Here is an 8,258-nt window from a genome sequence, read left to right as displayed (position 1 = left end):
GGATAAACATACATGACTTTTAGATTGCTGAGTCAGAGAACACTATGACCACAAGATCCGAAAATAGAATGGACCTCATTGCTTCAATGTTTGGTAAGATTTTTCTGGTTCACATTCTTCTTATAACAAAACCAGCGGAATATTATTTTGATAGGGATATATTTGGTTTTCTTAAAAAAGAAAAAAAGAAAAAGAAAAAGCATAAATGTATTTTGCTGGATGTGTGAAGTTGCATATAAATTATCACCAACGAATCGACTGTGATTTTGTCGTTGCTAATAAACTCAATAAGGATAAACAAGGACACAAATAACTAGCTATTAGACTAGCACTCCTTTTGCTGGCTATATCATTCTGTTCATTCAGGCAAGGTTGAAATACAGGACACACATAAAATCAGTCGAGTAAATATGATTTGTATAGGTGAACATATATATGATTTGTATGATTTGTGTGTGTGTCTTTCTCTCTCTCTCTATATATATTTATATATATGAGATGAGTTCAAGTTATACCTAGTGTAGTGTAACTTGACAAGAGTTACACCATTTGTAGACCGTAGATTTGTAATTGATCTAATGATTAAAAAAACAGCATTAAATATTAATTGACTTACACCTCATTCACTTAATTAATATCAATTTTGTTTCTCTCTCCTTATTTATTATTTAAAACCTTTTACATATATTCATTTAATTAATAGCTATGGAGGTGAAATCTTATGAAAATGGAGGTGGAAGAGCAACAGAGGAGAGAGAAATGTGTAGTGGATGAGAAAGAGAGAGTAGAGAGAAAAATATACATATTTTTGGGATTAGAGATAGGTATAGAATGCTATAAATAAGGATAATAAATAAGATCTTTATCAAAATATTAGCATTAATAAGTGCATTTTTTTGACCGTTAGATCTATTTAAATTCAATGATTTAGAAAATGTGTAACTTGATCTCATTTCATAAAGATATATATATATATATATATATGATGGGAAATGTTAATGAACACCAGAAGGTGTCCATTAAGGAAGAATTATTGTGGGGTCCACTTAATAAAAAATCGGTATAAATTGATGAAATGACTAAGAGTGCATTTGGGAAGCGCCCACGTTTGTGTCTGGGTAGTTCTTTTTTCTTTTTTAAAATTTTTAAGTCCATCGCTTGGTGCAATGTTCATGGGACATGAACAGTGCAATCAGGCATATGATTTGTAAATTCATTAATGAACAGTAACGGAAAAAGCATTTTTTATTGTTTTCAGCAAAATAAGCGGTATCCAAACGCACACTAAAAATAGTACTGAAATGATAAGTGAAATTTAAAAATTGACTTTATTGGCTCTACACTATAAAATTGGTAAAAAATCTGACAAAAACCAGTGTATGATTATTAAAAAAAAAGTACACTTCTATATATAACATAGAAAGAATATCAAATTATATAATGTGGTCTAAGTTGATGCTGTAGTTTTTTTAAACTAGGATAAGGAATAAAAAGAGAATAATCCCTATATCCTTTGTCACACTACTCCTTATATAATTATGTTTTGAATATTTTTAAGGAAAAATTTTTCAGTTTTGAATATCACAAACTTAAAAAAGACCAAATATAAAATTAAAATAATTTAAATTTGAAATTGTCATATGGCATTCAGCATTCTACATAAAAAGGAACCATGTTGGAGGCTATAAGATGGCAGACCAGTCAGTAATGTACAAATTGAAACTAGCCTAGCATGCCCATTACCCTGAATCTTTTGGATTTCTTCTCAAAAAATGAGTCTTTTCACTTTTGAATTTCTAATAACATGTTGAACAGGTGATTAACATTTACATTTGAGCTTCTTATCTTTTTTAAATTCATTGGCATAGAAATTCAAGCAAAAAAAAAAAAAAAACCATTCTTGTCATAGAAATCACTGGCATCTTTCGTCAAAGAATATTGATTGGTAAAAGTGGATTTTTCAAAATATAGAGTCCATTTGGTTAAGCATTTTGGGAGATTAAAATATTGTTTTTAAAATCTAAAATTCTGTTTTACAACCACAATTCCTCATAATTTTTTTTAACAAATAATCATTTTAAACTCAAAACATAGTTCTTTAAAGACTTATACAAACGCAATCATAGTTTGGTATTTTTTTTTTGGGATTTAACAGTACCCATGTGTGTGTAGAGAGTTTATTTATTGTTTGAGTGAAAACTTTGTGTATTGGAATTTTGGGTTTATAAGAGATTGTCGAGTTTTAAGTTGGTATTAAGAGTTTGTTTTGGATGTATCAGGATTTGGGTAGATTAGTTTGCATTTGTTATGGGGTTTAAGTTAGTATTTTGAGAATTTCTGAGTTCGATTTGTATAATCTGAATGAGTGTGTTGTAATAATCCATAACACTAATAGTAAATTTTGATTATTGTGGTATGTTAAAGGTAAATACTATGATAAAATCATATTAAATATTAATACGTGCAATATTTTTTTGTATGATTGTTTTCAGTCTCAAATTTCAACAAGAAGGTGCTAGAGGATTTCGCTGCTGCAAAACTATTAGCAGCACGTGGGCAAAATTTTATCTGACATGTTTTCTCCTTTTAGCAAATCCTTGGTCTGTGTTGATTTATGTAATGTACTAATTACTAATGTCCTCCAAGTAGATATTAAAATTTTCAAATTTGGAGGCTTTGATTATAAGGATGGAAAGAGAAGCTAATGACTTAGAGTCTTGGACACAAACAACTACTATTATATTTTTTCTAGAATAGTTGTTTATAGGATAAACATATATGACTTTTTACAGCTGAGGTTGATACATTTATCAACATACTGAAAATTTGAGGTACTTCGTGATTTCAGACTTGTCTATGACTTTCTCTTGTTAGATTAAATGAACATCATCTTATATGACCTGAATAAATTCATCATCTTCTATAAGCTATCTTATTTGCATAGCTACTTAACCCTTTCAACAAGAAAAAGTTTGCAAAATCGAATTTCTTATGATTTCATTCCTTTTTGGTCAACGTTTTGATTTAATGTAGTCCTGTTCAGCCAATAAGATATATATATATATATATATATATATATATATAAAAGAGAGAATAAAAGATAAGGGTAAAATTTTAATTTTTCCTATATTTTTACTTTCAAATTAATTGATTTTAAAAAGTTTAAGTTATAATCATGAACTTTTATTAATAATCAGCTCAAAATTTAAGAGGCACTAAATAAAATTTAAATGATAGTTTAATAATAATTAATTAGCTCAAAAAAAAAAACCCTTATTTATAATAAAGAAATGTCGGTAGCTTAAAACACCCATATCTATCACGTGTAAGTGTACGGTGTAACATGTTTATGATTTGAGGTAATTACTATAACATGTTTACGTACAGTATCTATCACGTGTATAGTATCGTTTATTGAGTCTACAACATTAAATTGTCATTAAAAAGAAGCAGCAAAAGAAAAGTAAATTGTAATCAACGTCAATTGAAGAGCTTACAGTTCAATAATATTGGCATGAGCACATGACCATCAATAATTGTACAGTTCAATAATACTGCCTCAATTTCCCACAAATGGGGTAGGCCCCACACATGGGTCCCAATATGGGTCCTCCCTTTATGACCAGAGTAGAGCTCCAGGATTATCTAAGTATTGCCCGACAAATGGGGAGGCATCAATTTAAAGTCATGTCTATCATTAGCTAAAAATCACATCTGAGATTTTAGGATCTTTAAAGCTCGATAGATCTTGTAGTATTGAGGTTCATTAAATCTCTGATCAAGTTGTTTTCTCTTCTATCAATGTGTAGTGAAAAACTTTAAATCCAACAACAAGTTTCAAGTTGCTGGAAGTTGGTCATAGATTGAAGATTTGTGTAATTGAAGTCTCGATAAGATCAAGTCATTTGAGATTAGCGTAAGGGTTTTACTGTAGATAGGTACTTTGAGATAGGCTAGAGGGTAAGATTTCTTATACTTGTAACTGTTTGTTCTTGATTAGTAAATTCTTGAAAAGGGTGACTTGAAATTCACTTTGTGGGATTTTTGTGTTGTGAAGGTTTTCTCCATTAGGCAATAAATCACTTTGTCAAATCTAATTTCCATTGCACTCTAGATTAGAATTATAATTTGTTGGTGTCTCCATGAAATTTCATATAATTTAAATTAATTAATCAACTTGAATAATTGAATTAATTAACTGAGTCAATTTATAACCTACGTATATAAATTAACTAATGAAGTCAGTATATATAAGAAAATATATCAAGCAATGTGTCATTTTATCCGAGTCTATATGTTCAATCAAAAATTTCAAATTACGAAATTTCCATTGATATGCTAAACTATACGTATAAAGATTCTTCTTGTAAAGGAATTATTTACCGTGTTGAAAGACCTTTGCTTTACTTGATTGATTTGCATCGTAGTCAGAGGTCCTTCAATAGAACAAGATAAGGAAAAGACTGGGTCCAGTATCCTGTGGTCTGGACCCATTGAGATGTGATGCAGACATGATGTGAATTTAGAAGTGATCTAACGCTATCCTACTCTGACATTTTCTTGCGGAAAAATTCAAAGAATAATAGTGCATGATTATTGTCTTTGTCTTTTTTAAGATATTCTTTGTCTTTTTTAAGATATAAATTCAAAAAAATACAAAGTTCATAAATTTGGAAATGTGGGGTAGACAAGCAAAGCAAATCAACTCCAAAAACAAAGGAAGAAACAAAGCACAGGTCTATTTCACAAGGCGAGGCAGAAAAAAACATAGATCGTATAATCAAAGAGAACAGTTTTGTTTTGTTTTGTTCTTCATATGATCACATCAAACACGAAAATTATGTTTGCTATACACATCAAACAGGAAATTATTAACATCGATCTAATGCATGCATCTTTTAACCAAAGCCTCACCCATATCCTCATGACCGAGCTTTTTTAGAGAGAGATAGAGAGAGAGGACATCTACTTAGAATAAGCACAATATGTAAACGAACTTCTGTTATACTTTAAATTTCAAAATGATAAGAGAAAATAATTATCTTATTTATAAAATCTTTGAATTTTAAAATTTTCATATTTTTAAAAATTATGTACAAAACTTAAGTTAATTGATAAAATAATAAAGAGAGATGTTATGTCTACAACATTTTTACAACAAATAATATGTGGTTAGTTGTTATTGGTTCAAATTTGAACCTATCACTAAGATTACTTTTTTATCCTAACAATAATAACTAGTAACAACTTGTCACTTATGATTTGTTGTAAAAATATTGTGAAAATATTGTGGAAATATCATTTGTCAATAATAAATAGTTAATTTTATATCTATACAAAATTAACCTTAGCAATATTTTTAAGATTCCCAAGGTGTGTTTGAAAATTATCGAGAGTACCAGTTTCTTTGAATTATTTCCAGCAAATACATAGGATGCACCCAATAAATAGTAACCGCTAAATTAATTATGTGACAAGAACTTTCTAAGAAAGAGGAGATTCATTACTGGTATTTTTTTTTTTTTTTTGAGGATCGAAATTCATAAAAAATTAATTAGTAAGATATTCATATAACATAAGACCAAAAACATCGAATAATGTTTGCAAAAATGACTGAAAAACTTTCAGTGTTACCTCTAAATTTATCGACTTAAAAAAGACTATGAAACACTTACAATTTACCCCTCTAAACTTGTTAAAATGCAACAGTTCTTGTTATCGGTACTTACATGGTATATAAATTTAGGATCTAGGTCTTTTATATAAATGGATTTAAAAAAAAAAAAAAAAACAGTGGTATATTATTAATGCCCAATCTCCCTCAATCTCTAATGTATGTGGTCAAGAGTTTATAGTTTAGTTGCAATATTTATCTCTTTTTTATATAAGCAAAACTATGGTTTAAGTCCTCTTTCTCCAATTTGTAATAATTAAATTAATTTTAAGGAAAAAAAAAAACACTAATATATGTGGGCTAACGACCTTTTAAGTCAAATGGAATTTCTTTGTATTTTAATATTCACATATCCAAATCCTACCTCCCAACTTAAAATCTACAAATAAATAAATAATGTATATGAGGTATTTATGTCTTTCAATTTTGGGGTCATCTATGTTATAATTTTGATAGGGATGAAACTATAAGTTTTGCAATTACGAATAAAGTATAGGTTTCAAAAAACTTGAGACATTTCATAAAAAAAAAAAAAAAAAAAAAAAAAAAAAAAAAAAAAAAAAAAAAACCCTAAGAGAAATTTTTATAATTTTCCAAATAAGGAAGCTAATTAATTCCAATTGAATAAGTCCAATGACACTTTAAAAAATATTGACATAAATCATTAAAAAATAATAATAAATGTTATGCTAGTGATTGGTATATGTAAAGATGATTGTTTACCGGCCTACCAGTCTTTATAATGTTATTTACAAAATTATTTCAAAAGTGTTGGCTAACAGGTTGAAGCTGATCCTCCCCTAAGTGATATCTGTTTCCCAAAGTGCTTTTGTTTCTGGACGTCTCATCACTGATAATGTCCTTGTGGCTTATGAGACACTTCATGCCATGCATTGCAGAAAAAGTGGGAAAAAAGGCTCCTTAGCGCTGAAGTTGGATGTCAGTAAGGCATATGACCGTGTTGAATGGTCCTTTCTCAGGGGTATCATGACCAAGCTGGGTTTTCCTGAAAAATCGATTGATCGAGTTATGAGTTGTGTAACTACACCTAGCTTCTCGGTTCGCATCAATGGAAAAGCTTATGGAAATATTATTCCATCTAGAGGGATTCGACAGGGTGACCCATTATCTCCATACTTGTTCCTATTATGTGCTGAGGGCTTTACATCCTTACTTGATAAAGCTGAAAGGGAGGGGCAGATTCATGGGGCTTCAGTATGTAGAAGGGCTCCACCCATCTCTCATCTTCTATTTGCTGATGACTCGCTTTTGTTTTGCCAAGCAACTCAGGATGAAGTGCAAACTATCTCAGAGGTATTACAATTATATGCTGTCTCTTCTGGACAATGTATTAATCTTGAAAAATCATCAATCTATTTCAGTAGCAATGTGAAGGAGGAACGAAGACAAGGGATAAAAGATTTATTGGGGGTTAAGGAGGTGGAAAGATTTGACTCCTATTTGGGCTTACCTACCTTGGTTGGTCGGTCGAAATACCAAACCTTCTCATTTATAAAAGATAGAGTGTGGAAAAAAATCGAAGGGTGGAAGGGTAAAATACTATCAAGAGCCGGTAAGGAGATTCTGATCAAAGCGGTAGCTCAATCCATCCCCACTTACACTATGGGGGTTTTTCAACTACCGATGAAACTTTGTGAAGAACTTAATGCTATGTGTGCTCGGTTTTGGTGGGGGCAAATTGACAACGAAAGGAAGATCGATTGGAAGAAGTGGAGTGTGCTAGCACAATCAAAAAAGGAGGGTGGAATGGGATTTCGAGATTTGCACAATTTCAATCTAGCTATGTTGGCCAAGCAAGGATGGAGATTGCTACAACAACAGGAGTCTTTGGTATATAAGTGCTTTAAGGCGAAATACTTTCCACATGGTACATTCCTTGAAGCTACAGACATCCCAAATAGTTCTTATATATGGAAGAGCTTATTAGCAGCTCAACCTATATTAAGGAAAGGTGGGCTGTTGGAGGGTGGGAAATGGGTCTTCTATTCGGGTCACCAAGGACCGCTGGATTCCTAACCATCCTACACACAAAGTACTCCATCCACCACGTGTGGATGAGTGGGAATGGAGAGTTTCCGAGCTCATAGACTGGCGGGTTAAGACTTGGGACCTGGAACTCATTATGGATGCATTCCATAGTGAGGATGCAGAAGCCATCCTTCGCATTCAGTTGAGCCACAGATTGGTTTCAGATGTTATGATATGGTTCTACACCAAGAATGGGGAGTACATGGTGCGTTCGGGGTACCACATTGCCCAATTAATTCAAAAGCAAGAAAAGGATATGGGGGAGTGCTCAAAATTGGAGGAAGGATCTCAGGTTTGGACAAAAGTTTGGAAGATGAAAGTGCCAAATAAAATCCGAGTGTTTGCATGGAGAGCTTGCCAAAACATTTTGCCTACACGTGAGAATTTATTTCGCAGGAAAGTAGTCCCGGATGCCTACTGTGAACGATGTAACCAGGTCCCAGAATCAGTTCTCCATGTGCTTTGGGAATGCGGAGCAGCACAAGACGTGTGGGCAGGTGGTCCCCGTAGACTGCAGAAAGTAGGCACGGCACAT

The sequence above is a fragment of the Quercus robur genome, chromosome 1, assembly GCF_932294415.1.
Source record: "Quercus robur chromosome 1, dhQueRobu3.1, whole genome shotgun sequence".
Taxonomy (NCBI): Eukaryota; Viridiplantae; Streptophyta; class Magnoliopsida; order Fagales; family Fagaceae; genus Quercus; species Quercus robur.
Note: the sequence above shows the minus strand (reverse complement) of the source record.